This window comes from Puma concolor, chromosome D2 (genome assembly GCF_028749965.1).
Source record: "Puma concolor isolate L17-30 chromosome D2, mPumCon1.1.hap2, whole genome shotgun sequence".
Taxonomy (NCBI): Eukaryota; Metazoa; Chordata; class Mammalia; order Carnivora; family Felidae; genus Puma; species Puma concolor.
The window spans coordinates 15,819,514-15,839,852 of record NC_141677.1 but is presented as its reverse complement, the minus strand read 5'-3'; the positions used below and the strand labels follow the sequence as shown (position 1 = coordinate 15,839,852).

The 20,339-nt window shown below is 45.5% G+C and overlaps 1 pseudogene; it reads left to right on the top strand.

Annotated features, from left to right (window-relative positions):
* Positions 1-19,827: 19,827 nt before the first annotated feature.
* LOC112851595 (U6 spliceosomal RNA) lies at positions 19,828-19,928 on the top strand (annotated as a pseudogene).
* Positions 19,929-20,339: the final 411 nt, after the last annotated feature.

Genomic DNA, 20,339 nt, shown 5'->3' with positions numbered 1-20,339 from the left:
ATATCCCTGATGAATATGGATGCAAACATTCTCAATAAGATACTAGCAAATCGAATTCAACGGCATATAAAAAGAATTATTCACCATGAGCACGTGGGATTCATTCCTGGGATGCAGGGCTGGTTCAACATTCGCAAATCAATCAACGTGATACATCACATTAACAAAAAAAAAGAGAAGAACCATATGATCCTGTCAATCGATGCAGAAAAGGCCTTTGACAAAATCCAGCACCCTTTCTTAATAAAAACTCTTGAGAAAGTCGGGATAGAAGGAACATACTTAAAGGTCATAAAAGCCATTTATGAAAAGCCCACAGCTAACATCATCCTCAACGGGGAAAAACTGAGAGCTTTTTCCCTGAGATCAGGAACACGACAGGGATGCCCACTCTCACCGCTGTTGTTTAACATAGTGCTGGAAGTTCTAGCATCAGCAATCAGACAACAAAAGGAAATCAAAGGCGTCAAAATTGGCAAAGATGAAGTCAAGCTTTCGCTCTTTGCAGATGACATGATATTATACATGGAAAATCCGATAGACTCCACCAAAAGTCTGCTAGAACTGATACATGAATTCAGCAAAGTTGCAGGATACAAAATCAATGTACAGAAATCAGTTGCATTCTTATACACTAACAATGAAGCAACAGAAAGACAAATAAAGAAACTGATCCCATTCACAATTGCACCAAGAAGCATAAAATACCTAGGAATAAATCTAACCAAAGATGTAAAGGATCTGTATGCTGAAAACTATAGAAAGCTTATGAAGGTAATTGAAGAAGATTTAAAGAAATGGAAAGACATTCCCTGCTCATGGATTGGAAGAATAAATATTATCAAAATGTCAATACTACCCAAAGCTATCTACACATTCAATGCAATCCCAATCAACATTGCACCAGCATTCTTCTCGAAACTAGAACAAGCAATCCTAAAATTCATATGGAACCACAAAAGGCCCCGAATAGCCAAAGTAATTTTGAAGAAGAAGACCAAAGCAGGAGGCATCACAATCCCAGACTTTAGCCTCTACTACAAAGCTGTCGTCATCAAGACAGCATGGTATTGGCACAAAAACAGACACATAGACCAATGGAATAGAATAGAAACCCCAGAACTAGACCCACAAACGTATGGCCAACTCATCTTTGACAAAGCAGGAAAGAACATCCAATGGAAAAAAGACAGTCTCTTTAACAAATGGTGCTGGGAGAACTGGACAGCAACATGCAGAAGGTTGAAACTAGACCACTTTCTCACACCATTCACAAAAATAAACTCAAAATGGATAAAGGACCTGAATGTGAGACAGGAAACCATCAAAACCTTAGAGGAGAAAGCAGGAAAAGACCTCTCTGACCTCAGCCGTAGCAATCTCTTACTCGACACATCCCCAAAGGCAAGGGAATTAAAAGCAAAAGTGAATTACTGGGACCTTATGAAGATCAAAAGCTTCTGCACAGCAAAGGAAACAACCAACAAAACTAAAAGGCAGCCAACGGAATGGGAAAAGATATTTGCAAATGACATATCAGACAAAGGGCTAGTATCCAAAATCTATAAAGAGCTCACCAAACTCCACACCCGAAAAGCAAATAACCCAGTGAAGAAATGGGCAGAAAACATGAATAGACACTTCTCTAAAGAAGACATCCGGATGGCCAACAGGCACATGAAAAGATGTTCAGCGTCGCTCCTTATCAGGGAAATACAAATCAAAACCACACTCAGATATCACCTCACGCCAGTCAGAGTGGCCAAAATGAACAAATCAGGAGACTATAGATGCTGGAGAGGATGTGGAGAAACGGGAACCCTCTTGCACTGTTGGTGGGAATGCAAATTGGTGCAGCCGCTCTGGAAAGCAGTGTGGAGGTTCCTCAGAAAATTAAAAATAGACCTACCCTATGACCCAGCAATAGCACTGCTAGGAATTTATCCAAGGGACACAGGAGAACTGATGCATAGGGGCACTTGTACCCCAATGTTCATAGCAGCACTCTCAACAATAGCCAAATTATGGAAAGAGCCTAAATGTCCATCAACTGATGAATGGATAAAGAAATTGTGGTTTATATACACAATGGAGTACTACGTGGCAATGAGAAAAAATGAAATATGGCCTTTTGTAGCAACGTGGATGGAACTGGAGAGTGTGATGCTAAGTGAAATAAGCCATACAGAGAAAGACAGATACCATATGGTTTCACTCTTATGTGGATCCTGAGAAACTTAAGAGAAACCCATGGGGGAGGGGAAAAAAAAAAAAAAAGAGGTTAGAGTGGGAGAGAGCCAAAGCATAAGAGACTGTTGAGAACTGAGAACAAACTAAGGGTTGATGGGGGGTGGGAGGGAGGAGAGGGTGGGTGATGGGTATTGAGGAGGGCACCTTTTGGGATGAGCACTGGGTGTTGTATGGAAACCAATTTGACAATAAATTTCATATATAAATAAAAAAAAAATAAAAATAAAAGTAAAAAAAAAAAAAAATTTGCCTCTGGGGAGTGGTCCAGCTGGCCCTGCCTAAGAACCATCCCCATCTCTGAAGAAAGCATAAACAGATGTGTGAGAGTTGTCCCTTCACCCTGTGCATTTTCTTTTAAGGTTTATATATTTATTTGGGGAGAGAGGGATGGGAGGAGGGGCACAGAGAGAAAGGAAGACAAGGAGTCCCAAGCAGGCTCTGCACTGTCATCCCAGAGCCTGATGCAGGGCTCAAATTCATGAACCAGGAGATCACGACCTGAGCCGAAGTCAGACACTTAACTGAGCCATGCAGGTGCCCCTAAATCTTCAACCCATGTGTCTAGTTCATATCCTCCCTATGGAGCATGTTTGACAGGGAAAGTTGGAGAAAGCCTAAGCACCCTGGGGTCCCACAGGTAGCACAGAAGGAACAGGATGGCACAGGTTGGGCAGGAAAGATAGAGTTTTGGCCCCCTTCCCAAAGATAATAAGGACCTTAGGTATGAGGACTTCCTTTTATTCAGACAAACATACCAACAACTTCCATATCCAGATAAATTCTGGGCCTTACCAAGGAGACACCTTAAGTAGTTCTCCAGTTAACTTCAACGTGCTGGCCTTTTCAAAAACTTAATTGGAAACTCCTCATGTGGAATGGACATTAAAACTCATGTTATATGCTTTTGACCATTGGTAATAAAGGTAGACACCGACCTTAGGTGAAAGATGTGCAAAGTAATGTAGGTGGTAAACATGGGCCCTGGTGCTGCTTATCCAGCACGGGGCACCCGAGTTACAGCAGGAGGAGCTAAGACACTGTGGTCAGTGCTGGAACCTTTTTCAACCAAAGGTTAAAAAAAAATACTAAAATGGCATAGCGGGAAGTTGGCAATCCATCCTGCCTGGAGTCATCTGAGATTTGGGGAGTTTTCGAAACACGCAAAAATGCTTTGAATGTTAGCAATGATTTTCTTTTTCTTTTTCTTTGAGGGAGTGGGTTTTGCAAAGCACAAATGGTATTCTTGGGCACATGGGGATGGGAAGAAAATAGGGAGAAAATCAAGGAGGGCAAATGGTTTTTCCCTTTACTTTCAGGGGGAATCAATTTACCAAAGAATAGCAGGTGGCTGCCTCAGCACCGTGATGAAAATCATTTCTGCAGTTCTAGGGACACGTCTCAATGCCAAAGGCACCTAGAGAATTGGGCCTCAGTGTCATCGCGGATAAGTTCAATCAAAATTTTATAAATCAATGTAATTCACCGCTGAAGTTTCTTACCAATGTTAGAGGAAATTCCATGTGTTTTACTCAAGAAAATACCTAACAATCTGCAGCCCCATGGAGTCCAGCCCTCCTCTTCCAGAGCCTTCTTTCCTTCTATTTTTTTTTCCTATTTTCTAGCTCTGCTCTTGGAGAGCTTACCTCAGTTCTACACTTGGGGGGGGGGGGTTGGTCAATGGCTGGGCTGAGAAGAGTTGCCCTTTCCCCTGCTGTGACAAGTCACACAAGTCACACACATAAGGGTCCCCAGGGAGGCAGGCACCAGTGACTTCTGTCTAGCGTACCATTTTCCGTAGAAGACCTCAGTGACCAGCTAGCCCGGCGAGTCTTGACATCTGTGGGCGGTGTTTGGCGAATATACAACCTATACACCCTACTTTTGCAAGGAAGAACATAGAAAACTCATCTTTTTTCTACTTCTTTGAAACTAAGGTATGAGCGTGAGACGCAGGCTTCACCGATCAGACCCACTTGCCCAAGACTTTATTTGGACGGTAGAGAAGGGATGCATCCTAGATCCATCTTGTTACTGCATACAGAGGCAGAGTCGTCCCCTCTTGAGGGTGGGGTTGCTTGTGAGGTCATGACGCTTGGGCAGGAGTGGTATCGGTAGTATCAGCGAATCAAGTGAATTCATTACTGAAGTTTCTCACCAAGTATCAAAGGAGATTTCATTCATTTTACTAATTCTATCTCACACAGATTGGAAGGCCAACTGAAAAGCTGTCTTTCCTCTCTCAAAGTGCTCTCCCCAATTCTCTTTCCATCCATCCAGTTAGCACTGACTTTTCTTCTTATACCCGCCACACTCCATGAGACTCTATTCCATTTTCTTCCACCATAGCTCTGCCATTTTCAATGCGAGTCAAGTCAAGCCTGTCTGGGTTCCTTTCCATTCTCCCCTCCCCTAATGACCCAAGTCTATGATAAACATGTACAGAAAAAGCATCCTATATAATTTTAGTGAGACCGTGAACCCAAATTAAGAGGGTCTGATCTAATCCAACCAAGGGGCATAGAGGTTCGTAAATTTCCCAAATTTATGACAAGTTGGTCAAAAACTGGTCCGGAGTTGAGGGGTTTGGACGGTCAGTCTGGCACCCTCTTCCATGTCACACTGCTCTGCAGCAGCCCCGGGTGGCCTGGGTGCCTTGGAATTCTCCATGCAACCATGGACCAGACCTAGGTGTGCTTGGCTTTCAGAGGCAGATCGGGTTGGAAACTCTCAGGGTGGTAGGGTCATGCGCAATTGTGTGTGTAATCTAAAGAATTATATATATTGTAGTTTGGTGAATACCGTGAGTGCTGAGTGCTGAGTACTATCCATAGAATAACTACAATGAACTTTTCTCTGGTAGAGTCCAATTTACCGCGACCTGAAAGTACTTGCAGAGGAAAAGTCCTCAAAAGTCTCAATAAAATCGTCCAGGAGTCTCCAGCACCAGCGCCTTCTCTTCAGTTCCCACATTTTAGACCCTCATTGCCTCTCCATGGACTATTGGAATGCCCCCCTAACACGTCTGTTGCTTTCCAGTTTCCCCACACATTGTACACACAGCCACCAGAATAATCTTTGTAAAGGTTGGATCACGTCACTGCTCACCTAGAAATCTTTTAGTCAACTAAAGGACGCTTATGGTTTTTAACCCCCTTGAACACTTGTCCCAACCTAGATGACCGGACATTTCTTCCCCTTCCCCCTATTATACATTCTGTGAAATTGCTAAAATTTTCAGACTTAACATTCTGAACCCACAACTACTTTACCAAAAAGGATGTGATTTCTAGGTGTTTATTGTATGCATATAAATATATTCAGAAAGAGGGGCGCCTGGGTGGCTCAGTCAGTTAAGTGTCCGACTCTCGATTTCAGCTCAGGTCATGATCTCACGGTTCATGAGTTTGAGCCCCTCATTGGGCTCTGCACTGACAGCGAGGAGCCTGCTTAGGATTCTCTCTCTCTCTCTCTCTCTCTCTCTGCCCCTCCCCCTTCTCAAAATAAATAAACAAATGATTTTTTTTTAATTCAGAAAGAACAGAAGATAACTTCCATGTTTTTCTCATTGACATATTCCATGTGTCTAAAACAGGACTGGGCACTTAGGAGATGTTTAATAAATATTTATCGTAGAATGAAATATGGGCAGGGCTGGTTGTGTAAAAGGGATTACTGAATGGTTGTAGCAACTGGAGGCTGTATGGAAATATACAGATAAAGTGTCCAGTTCTACGTGCATATGTCTGGTTGGCTGACCTCAAAGGTAATACAACTTTACTTTGGAAGCCTCAATCATTTCTTTTTAAAGACCCAGAGAAGTCAGAAGGCAGTATTCATTCATCCACTCATTCATTCATTCAACGTATTCAGCACTGGCTACAGAAATGGTACGAAATTTTATGCCTCTCCATTTGAGAAAAAAATCAGCGTAAGCCCTGTTTTCGGTACAGAAAAGGCCACACAAATACCTTTAAAATAATTGGTAAAAGTAGCTTCTGGGACGCACATACCTCTTTAGACTGCATACTAAATTCAGTGGCTTCAGTGAAAGGAATCGAAGACCCAGGGGTTAATGTCATACCCCAGATGTCCAGTGAGCCCTGACATCAGATATAGTCAAATTAACAGCATCCATAATTTTCAAAATTTTTACCTAAAGCTCTGTCCTATTTGCCATTAAGAGATAGACCTCAGACAGTCTGAAAACTAGTGAGGGGCATAGAATGCTCTCAGAATCAGAGCTGGGACACGAGTTGCTTCCACTAATTATGTAAGACTTGCATCCAATGGGGAAAACTGGATAACCACATGCAAAAGAATGAAACTGGACCCTTACCTTATACCACACACAAATATTAACTCAATATGGATTAAAAAGTTAAATGTAAGACCCGCAACTACAAAGTTTCTAGAGGAAAACAGGGAAAAATCTTTATGGCATTGGCCTTGGCAATGATTTCCTGGGTATCGTGCCAAAACCACAGGCAACAAAAACAAAAACAAGCAAGTGGGACTACATCAAACTGAAAAGCTTCCGCACAGGCAAGGAAACAGTCGCAGAGTGAAAAGGCAACCAAGGAGTGGGAGAAAATATTTGCAAACTGTGTATCTGATTAGGAGTTAATATCCAAAATATACAAAAAGTCGTACAACTGAATAGTAAAAAATCTAACACACCAATAAAAAAAAAAAATATGAGCTAAGGACTTGAATAGACATTTCTCCAAGGCACACAAGTGGCCAACAGGTATATGAACAAAAACAAAAACAAAAAACAAAGCTCAACGTCACTCATCCTTAGGGAAATGCAAATCACGTCGAAACCACAATGAGATATCACCACACACTTATTAGGGCGGCTACTATCAGCAAAAGACAAGACCGTAAGTACTGGTGAGGATGTGAAGAAATTAGAACCCTCATGCACTGTTGGTGGGAAAGCAAAATGGTGCAGCCACTGTGGAAAACAATACTGAAGTTCCTCAAAATGGTAGAAACAGAACTGCCATATGATGTAGCAATGTCACCTCTGGATGCTCACCCAAAAGAATTGAAATCGGGGTCTCAAAGAGGTATTAGCACTTCCATGTTCATTGCAGTATTATTCACAGTAGCCAACAGGTGGAAACAACCAGAATGTTCATCGAAAGATGAATGGATAGGCAACATGTACTGGAATATCATTTAGCCATGAGAGAGAAGGTAATTCTGCCACAAGTGACAATGGGGATGGGGCTTGAGGACGCGATGCTAAGTGAAATAAGCCAGTCTCAGAAAGACAAATATTGTATGATTCCACTTATATGATGTATTTCAATAGTTGACTTCACAGAATCAAAGAATGGAATGGTGATTGCCAGGAGGCAATCCTTCCTTTTCTGGAAGGAAAGACAATGGAGGGCACAAAGTTTTGAACTCTAGAGCCAATACTAGTAATATTCATTTAAAATTTGTTAGGAGGGTACATCTCATGTAAAAAAATAAACAGTTTTAAAAATTAGCTAATGCTTTTAAAGCTCCTCTTTAAATATTTTTATTTATTTATTTATTTATTTTTAACTTTACATCCAAGTTAATTAGCATATAGTGCAACAATGATTTCAGGAGTAGATTCCTTAATGCCCCTTACCCATTTAGCCTATTCCCCCTCCCACAACCCCTCCAGTAACCCTCTGTTTGTTCTATACCTATTAAAATAATTGTTAAAAAAGGGGGGGCACCTGGGTGGCCCAGTTGGTTGAGCATCTGACTCTTGATTTTGGCTCAGGTCATGATTTCATGGTTCGTAGGCTCCTGGGGTTGAACTCCTGCTTGGGATTCTCTCTATCTCTCTCTCTGCCCCTTCCCCGCTCATTCTCCCCCAACCCAAATAAATAAATAAACATTTTTAAAAATTAAAAAAAAAAAAATCAAACTCTTCTTCCCTATTCTTCTCTTGGCTGCCAGGAAGTTCAGAGTCAATGCCTACACTGGTTGCCTCCTCTTAGCTCTAGGTTTCTGGGATTCCCATTCATTCTCCCCACCCTGTTACTCAGAGCTGAACCCACACACGTCACTTAAAACTTTTTATTGTACTTGCGCTTTTAACGGTTTTGGAAATGGGCAGGGCATAACCGGAAAATAAATGACTTCTTCCAGAAGCCTAACAGCGAGGACGGCGTTAGAGCACAGGCTCCCTGTTTACCAAATCTGTGGCTCTGCAGGAACATACGACAAATGAACAGACATGAAACATTTCTTCTGAGCTTTGGCCCGGGGTCACGGACAGAAAGGCGATGGTGTTAATTACAAGAGAGAAGCTCAGGGAAAGAGCAGGTTGAAGGACAATGGAGAATTTAGTTCAGGAAGTGTTGAGCTTGAGGGGCAGGCCGTCCAGGGTGAGATGTCTACCAGCGTGTAGAAATTGCATATGAGCTCTGTGTGCCTCAGTGTTCTCATCCGTAAAACGGGACCCTAATAGGACCTCTCTCATGGGGTTATTGAGAAGGCCAGCTAAGACAATGTAAGCAAAGTGTTTGTCACGGTGCTCGGTTCATTGGAAGTACTAAGCATAAGGGAACAGAAATCACTGCCGGGCTAGAGTGGATCCGTTTCTCCCGTCTATTTCCTACTCAGTGGGTCTTGTTAATTTCCCCATAATGTATCTTTCTGTGTCTCCTTCTCCCTTTCCACTCATCTCCAGCTTACTCAGACCCTCTTTTCCAACTTCAGAAAACATATCTTGGTCCCTCCACCTCCCCCAGACCCGGCGCTGCCAGATGCCCTTCCTAGAGCGCAGTGACGACCCCTCCTCTCCACTGGCGCTCGTGACCTTCAGTAGCTCCCACTCGCCACTGTAGAAAGTCAGAGCCACCATGGTGCTCTAGGCCTACCTTTATCTGCTTTTGCAAACTGATAGTCGAATGCCCATGATCTCTACACTCACCCAGACCAGGCTTTGCTGGCAACAGCTACAGCAGTCTATTGTTCACCCATAACTCATTCATTCACGGTATGTGAAGCCACCCTGAGCTCTGGAGCCCCACAGGCTCTGCTCTTTTCTAGCTCCATGACCCTGTGCAGGTTACTCAGGCCCTCAAGCATCAGTTTTCTTACCTTTATTTTTATTTATTTTTTTTATTTTTTTTCAACGTTTATTTATTTTTGGGACAGAGAGAGACAGAGCATGAACGGGGAAGGGGCAGAGAGAGAGGGAGACACAGAATCAGAAACAGGCTCCAGGCTCTGAGCCATCAGCCCAGAGCCCGACGCGGGGCTCGAACTCACGGACCGCGAGATCGTGACCTGGCTGAAGTCGGACGCTCAACCGACTGAGCCACCCAGGCGCCCCATAGTTTTCTTACCTTTAAAGATGAGGGAAGTAATGCCCTACGAGTATTTTGACATGAATATAAATAAGCTAAGTGAAGGGATCTGGCACACAAAAAAGAGCTTACTAAACAAGTCTTTCCCTTCCTAAGTAGCTTGCCGGTCACATGTCCCGTCCCACACCTGCTGGGAACCCGCGAGCCTTCCCCCTCCATCCCGCATGAAGGAGAGGGCAGCGTCACATCCAGACAGCTGAGGTGACATGACACTCTGGTCCCAGTGTTGCCCCAGGGGGCTGGCCTTTCTCCTGCGGGGGTGGGTGACAGAGCCCCGAGTTGGCAACTGCCTCCCCAAGGAGCACAGGTAGGTGTGATGAGCTCAGAGGGTCTGAACTTGATGGCCCGATGAAGTTGGGGTCCGGTCCCCTCATTTTGAAAAAGGAAAAAGCACGTAGTTTATCCTGGTCATGCAGCGAACAGGGGCCGTACTTCTCGCGTGCCAAATCCAGCCCTCGTCTGTATCTGCCTTTCTCCTGATAAAGGGTTTGCTCACGTAAGCTGCTTCAAGAAAGACTATGACCTGTGGATGTTTGAGTCCCTGCCACCCAGAGCAGTGGCCGGGCATACAGCAGGTGCTAGATAAATGTGTGGTGAATGAAGGCATGAAGGAATGGGACGCCCGTCCCAGTGGACTAGGCCCTCCAGGGCTTCCTAAGGGCCCCTTCTGAGGAATTTCCTGTTGTGCCAGTAACAGAGTGCTCGGAAGCCTTCTATCAGTTCCATGAACTGGGATGAACGGGCCACCACGGTGTGTCATCAGACCTCCACGCAAGGTCGTCCGAGCTCCACTGAAACCCGCCACTGGGAACACCCGCCGGGTAGCCCCCAAATCGGACACTCTTCTCGTGATGCCTGATGGGCAGCTTACTTGGAAAAGGGCTTCTGACAGGAGATGTTCGACAAGAGAGAAAGCTTCTTCTTGGCAGAGACCCGCCTCTGATCGCAGGGCACGGCTAGCCACTGTCGGCTGCCTCTTCCAGGACCCCACGGTGGCAGCCAGATGTCCCAGCCATATGCTGATTTTCCTGGCTTTCCTTTATTAACGAACCTCAGAGACACGAAGTATCTGGGTGGCCTCGTTGCTTAGACTGCAACGGTCTCTTAGCTGGGACAGGACTGAAACGCATTTCTAAATGGGATACAAGCCGTCAGGAAAAGCTGACCCCAGAGACACGGAACATTGCTCTTGGCTGGCAAGCCCAGTGCGGGCTCTGGGGGCCCGTGTCCTGTTCTGATCCCGACTTCCTTCCTTAGGAAGCCTGATGTTGCCATTTGATAACCTGTCCCGGGGAGCGTCATTAGAACCTGGGCTTACTGATGATGTTCTGTTCTCCCTGAACACACACACTCAGTCAAAGTCACCTCAACTAAGGCAGAACAAAGAGGAAACTGCAGCTCGGAGGTCTCAGGCTCCCCTGGGCGGGGGTGGGGGGGCACTGTCCCTGAGTCAGCGCTGGCTAGAAGGTCTGCTGTGACGCTGGTCCTCGTCAGCCCCACGCTTCGTTCAGGGCTGTGACTCAGCTCGGTAGCAGCAGCAATGACTCAAAGACAACATTAGCTGAACTCTGATTATCACCAACTTCCCCTGCCCATGTCCAGAGCCCCATGCACTCGGCACTAATATGCTGAGTGCTGCGGGGGGCCAGCGTCTGTCTCTTTGAGGGGCACTAGGAACGTCTTTCCTCCCTGTCGGATGTCATAAGCCCAAAAGTCCTTTATTACAACTCCCTCTTTCGATTCTTCTCTGCCCTCTTTTCAGACTAAATATCAATAGAAGGTTATCCTGTGGAGTGACTAGTATTTTAGGTGGGGTCCATCCTTCATAATTTTCCTACATGGCTGTCTGGATGGTTCTACCAGGCCTCCCATCCTTAATTTCCCTCAGGACCAGCCCTTCGTGTCCTTAAAAATAGCATTCCATTTTTGAAATGATTCAGAATCCACGTGTCAAGGTCATTCACTGCACGACAGGGACAGCTTCTTCCGGAGAAGACTCACTTGGGAGGAGGCATTTGGGGTTGCTTGGCTCATAATAGGAGAGGCCTGACCTCTGAGAGGGTCGTCCCCTCCGCAGAGACTGGGTTCTGCTCTGTCATTTCACCGTTTTCACTCAGAGGCATATCCAGATTGTCCCTAGAGCAGAGGGGGACTGAGCCCAGTTTGTTACTCACCGATCCCTGAATGCACAGGCGGTCTCCAGGCCTTCGGCCTTTCCTCTCCTCACTCTGCCTTCGCCTGTCGCTTCCCCGTGGCACCTTGAAGGTGCCGTAGAGGCGGGGAGGAATGCAGCCAGGTCCTTAAAGTCAAGACCAAACCAGGAACTCCAAGCAAGCCATCAGAATTATGCCAGGCTGTCTTCTCTCTTTGTCCACTCAGCTTGTTACGTGCTCGTCCTCTGCGCCTCATCGGTCCCGAGCAGCCTGTAGTTTGGGATCCAGTTCCGCGATTTCAAGTTTGTTACCTCCCTCCCCAGCTCTCTTTTTTCCATTTCGGTGCCTGAGGATTGTCGCCGGAGCCCCCTTTGTCTGTCGGGCTGGTTTGGTCAGTCACGAGTGATGTCCTGCTTCTAACCCCAGTCCTACGCTAGAGGCCGGTAAAACAACAGCTTCTTCCTTCGTATCTTAAAATTCCACCCAACGTTCAAAGACAAACTCAGCTTCCACAGGTGAAATAATCTCTCTGTTCTCCATACCAGTAATTCATTTGTATTTCTCTTGTGTTATTTACTCACACCCCCCCCCCCCAACAAAACAGCATAAGTGCTTCCATATAATTTATTTCTCGATTTGGTTCTCTTCAAGAGCAAACTTTTATCTCTTTGTTTTTCCCTCCAGCAGCCCTTACTATGCATGAGATTGAGAGGCTGCCTAGGAAAACGCCCATCGAGTTGCAGCAAAGTGGTCCAATGAGCAGGAAATTAAGAGACATACTCTAATTGTCTTACTTTACGGAAGTCTCTAACTTGTGGTGAGCTGACTGTAAGTGAAAAAGCTCTCCTTTCAGTGCAACGAGAATCAGAAGTACTGAGCTTCATACCCCAACTCTTCCTGTTCCAGTGGGAAGCATATCTGGGTTTTGCTTTTCTCATCTTCATCAGAGCCTGGAACAGTGTGTAAGCATGCACAGGTTACCTGTGTTCACTGTTTTGCAATATATACTGGTGATCTAAGTGTCTCTAAATCTTTGGGCAAGAGCACCCAAATGCATATCATCTTGGAGGCTTACAGTCTTTTGTTAAAATGTTTTTAATATTTTATTTATTTGAGAGAGAGAGAGAGACAGACAGAGCAAAAGTCGGGGAGAGGCAGAGAGAGAGGGAGACATAAAATCTAAAGCAAGCTTCAGGCTCTGAGCTGTCAGCACAGAGCCCGACAAGGGGCTCGACCTCACGCACTGCAAGATCATGACCTGAACCAAAGTCAGATGCTTAACCGACTGAGCCGCGCAGGCGTCCTGCTGGAGGCTTCTAGTCTTGAGTCAGGAATCTGTATCATCCTGCATTTCTCCTTTTGGATGGAAATGAATGTTAATCAATGTAATGCAAATTATTACCTTTTGGATTTCAGGCTATCATGTGTCTCTATAGGCTGAGATCGACGGAGAAAAACTATTGCTCTGGGGTGGGGTCCTACGCATCCCATCCACAGACCAGACCCAAAAAGAGTTGTTTTTATGTGTTGTTTCTATATCTTCTACCAGAAATCATGCAGGTTTTATGTTCCATTGGCTCCCAGAAGTGGCAGTTAATTTTGCTAGAAGTAGCGATGAGTTTTTGTCTCCCACAGAGTTGAAGGCAAAAGATTCTAGAATGTTAGTAAACGTATTATGATTTTAAGTAGCTCCCATGCATTAACCGTCATCACTAGACTGATGAGTAACTTTTGTGCAAAATTTCCCAACTTGCGAAAAGACCCCGTGGTCAAGTAAGTTCAGGAAATGCTACATAGCGATTCCTCGCCCTTGAAAAATCACAGTGAAGGAAGCTTAACTATGTGTGTTAAGTTTAGATAAAAGACTGAAAATTCCCAAGGAAAAGAAACTGAGTTTATTTCATTTAATCTGGTATTTTTCCAAGCTTGGTTAGCACAGATAATGCATGATGATCTCAGGGAACTGGTTCCTCTTAGTACATATGTTGGATATGTTGCCCGAGTGAATATCCTCTTGGTAATTTACAGAACTCCATACCTCTCTCTTCAGTAGGCAAGGCGTGTTTGTTACTTCAGTATAAGATAATAGCTCATGACAGATAAGCCTCCTAAGAGCGGACAAATCCATTGGTTTGTAGTTGGGCTTTTTCTCAACTTCAAAAGGCCCAAACCATAAGCAGCACTTACTCAATCTGCTTCCAATTTGCACATTCTAAACACAATCTGGCTCTCAGGTAAAGGGATGATTAAAAAAAAAAAATCTTTTTTTTCCATAGAAATCTGCCTTTTATAAATGTCTTCAATTCTCTGGCTCCAGATAAATCAGAAATACCCCAAGAATAACCGTCTTTCGAGAAGTTTGGCTTTTTCATTACGGTCTCTAAGAAAACATCCTAAGATTTGACTCCCGAGTTGACGGAGATTCAAGTTGGTTTCATTCCATCTATTCCATCAGTCCTAATTCCAACACGGAAAAAGAATATTAGGGAGAATGGAGGTATTCTGAATAACATCTGGGGAGCAGAGAAAGAAAGAAAGGATTGGATTTAACTGTGCCGTCGAGGAATTGATGACCTAGCAAAAGTGAGTCATGACTGTTGGTCATGTCTACTCATGGTCAAATGGGACAGGACAGGAGAACAGCCCAAGTCGAAGCACCATGGGGGAATGGGAGGAGCTTATTCCCAGCCCGCCTTTTCTTCTGACAGCCCTTTACATCTGGTAACTTGCAGTTCCTCCCATGATATCACCCCCATCCAATTACCCTCATCCTCTCTCATTTCTCTTCCCCTTTTTAATCAAGACCAGCTCTCAGGAAAAGTGCTTTCAAACTACGGTTCACATACCTGCTGAAACGGAGGACTTTATCCTTCCCAAGAGTCTTTGTGAATAGGTGTGAAATAGTATCTCCCAAGACTTCCTGGCTGGCCCAGCGTAGCCCCATCTCAGCTGTTTACAGTGAGCGTCCAGATATCTTCCGATGACCCACCTCCCCTTCAGTGGTAGCTTTTCATATGATTTATCCTGTCCTACATTTTTCCTATGTGGCAGGCACCGTATTGAGTGTCCTGTTTTTGAATTATGCCAATAACCTATGAGGTCGAGCAGTAAGTCCATTTTAAAACGGGGGACAGTCAGAGTTAATTCCCAACTGTCGGAGGGCACAGCTGGCGTCTGCACTGAGGGAGGTTCCGTCAAACTCCAAACATGTGCTTTCGACGGCTCTGTAAACACTCGCAAGGAGCCCAGCCCCTCAAGGCTGTCAGTACTTCTGACCTAGCAGCTGGAGCAGGTGGTGGGTGCACCCTGGGGCTTACTGAACCCGCTCAGCCACCCACATAGGCCAGCCTCTCGGACCTTCTTCGTCCAGGGTCCTCTAAGTATACGGGATCGCTGTCAACCCCTGCCATCAGGTCTCTGGAACCTGGGGCGAGGGATCATAGCTTGGCACTCCACTCTGGAATCTTCTTCCTGGTCTCCTCTCCCGGGATGCTACCCTGGCTCTCAAGCACCTGTTTCCTGACACTGTTAGCCCTTCTCTTCCTCCTGAGCCTTGCTTTTCCTCATGTTCACCCTTGGCTAAGGGGAGGTAACAGGAAAATCTAGTTTTCATAGAGGCTGTCTCCGTATTTCCTCAAATCACATTATACAGGGGTATACGTGTGAGTGTATATACGTACATAAATTTATATTCACACATATAGATCTCTCTATGTGAATGCCCATGCATGTGTGCACATTCACATACACACACACACAAAATATATAGACCACCCAATGGTTGATGAACAAAACTGTCCTGGCCATTCTATTACCCTGAGCAGTGTTCAAGTGATACTCCCTGGAGCCTGGGGAGTTGCTGGCTAATATTAACACTGTGATAGTCACATTTTTCTTTGTCATCAACAATGTGCAACAGACTTCTTAAATTTTGGTAAATATTTATTTACTTTTGAGAGAGAAAGAGAGAGACAGAGACAGAGACAAAGAGACAGAGTGTGAACAGGGGAGGGTCAGAGACAGAGGGAGACAAAGAATCTGAAACAGGCTCCAGGCTCTGAGCTGTCAGCACAGAGCCCGACGCGGGGCTCAGACTCACAGACCGCGAGATCATGACCTGAGCCGAAGTAGGACGCTTAACCGACTGAGCCACCCAGGCGCCCCAGCAATGTGCAACAGACTTCTGAATGGTTAAGTAACCGGATGAAAACTTTTACAAAACTTTTGGTGACTACAGTCAATGTGAAGAAGTGGATCCCACCCCAGCAGCACTCCACAAATTCAGCATCCAATAGATACTTCTGGAACACCGAGCACATAACAGTCACCAAGACAGGCACTGGGGATGCAAAGTTGAAAAGACGTGGTTCCTAGCCTCGGCGGGCTGACCTCCATAAGAAGACAGACGAGCACAACATTGCCATGTAATCAGAATATCGGTCCCATGTCTGAGGGTCCCAGTGAGGGCAGTGGGCACAGAGAGGACTATTCATTTACTCATGAGGTGAAATTGTTTTTGTTTTTGTTTTTTGTCTTTTTATAATTTGCAAATGTTTGGTTTCCCAAACTAGATTTGAAGCCCTGGGGAAGAGAAAAGAAATTCAGCATTCCGTGTTCTCCTGCTCTCTGCGTTAGCATTCACACGGTCACCTACCTAGAGCCAAGCACTAAGTCCTAAGGCAGGCTACTTCCGTGTTGCATAAGGAACAATATTGAGTCGCCTCCCAAAGGTGCTTTAAGGACAAGCTAGTAGAAATGAGGCCAAAGTGTTTTGTCAGTAAAAGTTTAAGGCGGCTGCAGAAATACTTCGCCACACACTAGTGGAGGAGAAAAGGGCAAGGTTTCTAGAACAACTTTCAGATCACAGTGACACTCTTGGGTTTGAGAAAGTAGGAAAACCCACCGTCAGGCACTGGCCACAGCACCCAGGGACCAAGGAGCCACGAAGCGAATCCTGGAGAAACCAGGACCGCGGAAGGACACCCTGCCCCTGACTGGAGAAGGTTGGGGAAACACTGGCTCTCACTGCAGACATTTTGGAGAACGAATCGAGGGGTCAGGACGCCTGGACAGAGCTTTGCTTACAGCACCCTTAGGTGGGGAGGGGAGTTCTTTTGTCCAGCCAGCACTCACCTGGCTCCCAAAAGGCAAATGTAGACTCAAAGATATGACCATCCAAGGTGGTTTGGGGTGCGTGGCCAGTCCCGCTTGGCAATCACCCTCCCCAAATTAAGGTTCCACTTGCACTAATCCCCACACAAGCCCACAGCACGTTGTTCCAGAACCCTGATTGAAGCCGCCTGCCTTGGGCGGATTGTTGAATAGTGTTGACTAACAGGGAGTTGATGTCACTGGCATAAAACAGACCACAACTCTGAACCCCGAAAACCCATTCCGGCATCTGCTCTTAAAACACCATTTCATTGTTTTCATGAATATCTTAATGAATGCATAAGTAATAATCCATGAAACGTAGAGGCCTGTACGTCATATTTGTGAAAGGGTATCATTTAACCTCGTGGATTCTATGAACATGCTCAGAATTCTTTAAATTATACAACAGAAGGGGCGCCTGGGTGGCGCAGTCGGTTAAGCGTCCGACTTCAGCCAGGTCACGATCTCGCGGTCCGTGAGTTCGAGCCCCGCGTCAGGCTCTGGGCTGATGGCTCGGAGCCTGGAGCCTGTTTCCGATTCTGTGTCTCCCTCTCTCTCTGCCCCTCCCCCGTTCATGCTCTGTCTCCCTCTGTCCCAAAAATAAAATAAAACATTGAAAAAAAATTAAAAAAAAAATTATACAACAGAAGAGTTGTGTCATTTCCTGTGACTCAGAATTGCTGTCCTTTCTTTGACGGCCCATCATTTGCTTTTAACCTCGCTATCTTGCAATTTTCTATTTGCCTGCATTTATCTTCCACGAGACTGAATTTCTTGAAGGCAGAAAATGTCTCTTGTTCAGTACCTTATTCTCAGCTTGGCACACACAAGTGGGTGCTGAAGTGTTGGTCGAATGCACGAGTAAATGTTTAGTCTGCTTACACGATAGGGTAGGGTCTTGGGCTTGTAATAGGATTCTCAGCCAAGCCAGGACGGCTTTTGGCTGCAACTGTTTTTCACGCGAGGGAGCTCTTGCCCTCCTGTGTTGTGCTCATGATCACAGATCCATGGAGGTTCCCGAGAACAGAAGTGCTTCCCATGCATGGCTTCTCTTCGTACGCTGGACGATGAATTTGTGAACTGATGTAGATTCCAGTCTTCTCATCTCCTTCTCTTCTCTTCTTATCTCCTCATAAAGGATAAGGGAAGCTGTGGTCCCGTCTTGCAGAATGAGAGGAGAAAAGCAAACTGCTTCCTCCCCTACCCCCCACCCCCTTTCCCCTCTCCCCCCCCTCTTTCCCCCCTCCCCTGCCCCCGCCCCCCAGCCTTGCGCCATCAACTTTGGACTAAGTCCAGTGCCGCCTAGCTGGGTCCCAAGCTCCTTCTTCTGGAAACTCAGCTAAGGAAGCCTGGGGCTCACATGAAGCTTCTAAGAGTCTTGCACACGTGCTACATTATTTGCAGTTAGGTCCTGGCTCTCCAAGCTGGGACACGAAGAGACAGAGCTCCTGTTCCTTATGGCACAAGAGCACTTTGGAGAGCAGAAAGCCAGGCGTGCAAAGGAGAAGCCTTGCATGCGTGAGTGCCGTGGACCTCCGAGTGCTGAACGCAAACTATTTTGTGTGTCCTTTTCCGGTTTCCCAAAGGTTCTCCTTCCCTCTTTTCTGAGTGGATGGAATCCCCCAAAGCCCTCCCTCTGTTCACAGCTTCACCTTTGGAAAGTGTCTAGCTTGCAGTTTCAAATGAGAAAGGAGACTGGGCTTCCTCTAAACACTCCCCCCCCCCCCCACCGAAAATGAAGCAAATCATTCTTCAGCCTCAGAATACCTCTGTCAAGTGAGAATGACATGGGAATGGCTTGAACAAGATCCAGAGACAGGTTTTCAGACACTGCCACCCGCTAAGAACTTTGGTACCTTGAAGAATCATAAGTTCAAAATAGTCAGCTTTACAGGCTCATTCTATCACTAAATCTGAGCAGGGAAACAAAAGAACTAGTCACATTAGAACTGTGCCCAACACGTTTTTTTTCCAGACGTTTTTTTAGTTGGTGGTGGTGCGATTAGGGGGGAAGTTTGGAGCTACGGGAGGAAGGGAAGAAAGCCTTTGGTGATTCAGCAAATTTTTCATGTTTCTTACTTAGAACCTATATTAGTCAGGCTAGGATTGTGCAGGCTGCTCTAATGACTAATCCCCAGATCTCAGGGGTTTAAAGCCACAGAAGTCGATTTCTACTTCTACTACATGTCCAGCACCGAACAGCAGGGGCTTCTGCTCTTCGTAATTGCTAAGGGACCCAGGCTGATGGGGGCTCCATCATTTCATGACCACCAGCGTCACACAGAGTTTCAGAGTTGACTGGGGCAAGGTCACTTCTGCTCATATGCCTTCAGCCACAGCAAGTCACACGGCCACAGCCAGCTTCGAGGGAGGTGGGGTTATGCACCCAGAGGCGAGCCCTGGGTGGGACTTGATCCCCAAATCCTGTCTCAGGCATCTTTTTCTATCCTGAGCCAAATTTAAAATAGTCATGTGGCCCAGAAAGAATTGAAAACAAGTGTAGCCTTGTTTAACTCTGATCTGGAATTGAATGACCATGTCCATAATAGACAGTTAAAAATGCCTCTACAGAGGACTCAGGTCTTGGATCTGCAGAAAGAATATGTTTGGGAAGAATCTATTGATGCGGTGCCTCCAATCAATCAGGAATATACTCTATGAGAAGGCACGTGGGTGATAGGCCAGCTTATACGGGGCCGGTAAAAATGAAAATGTTCCAGCTTGAGTTGTCTCGGGAAGCTGTGCGTGCAAGGTTCACGCCGCTGGATGCGGAGTCTCTGAAGAAGATTTTTTTTGGTGTGAGAAAGTGGTGTTAGGTTTCCTTTATTAACCTTAGTTCGTAAGATTGCTACCTGCACACACGTTGGTCACTTTCAGACCACCAGCGAATCCCTTGAAAATGTCACGCTGTGGCACTCCCTCGGGCAGCACGTCCTTTGAAAACGGTACAGAGAAAGTTAGCATGGCCCGTGCGTAAGGATGACAGGACGACTCCAGAAGCTTTTTTCCAGTGGGGGAAGATGAAGAACAGTCTACGGGCTGGAGAGTTGTGTTGGTTGCACAACACCGGGGATGTACTCGATGCCATTGCTGTAATAGTTAACAGGGTAAATTTTATGTATGTGTTAGCCCACTAAAAATATCATGTTACACTATAATATTTTGGACATAGTAGGTTAAATAAAAATGTATTATTAGCATTTGAAAAAAATTAGGGGGCTCATTAAACACAGCTGGGGCAGACATCTGCACTACAAAAGGCCATTAATAACTGGCCATTAATTACAACACTTCATTTCGAGCATCTAATGCATGACAAGTACAGGTCTAATAATTGCAGATGTAGTAGCTCACTGATGCCTTACGAGGACACGGATGGCGTTATTCTTCTCTCCAGTTTTACAGATGAAGAAACAAA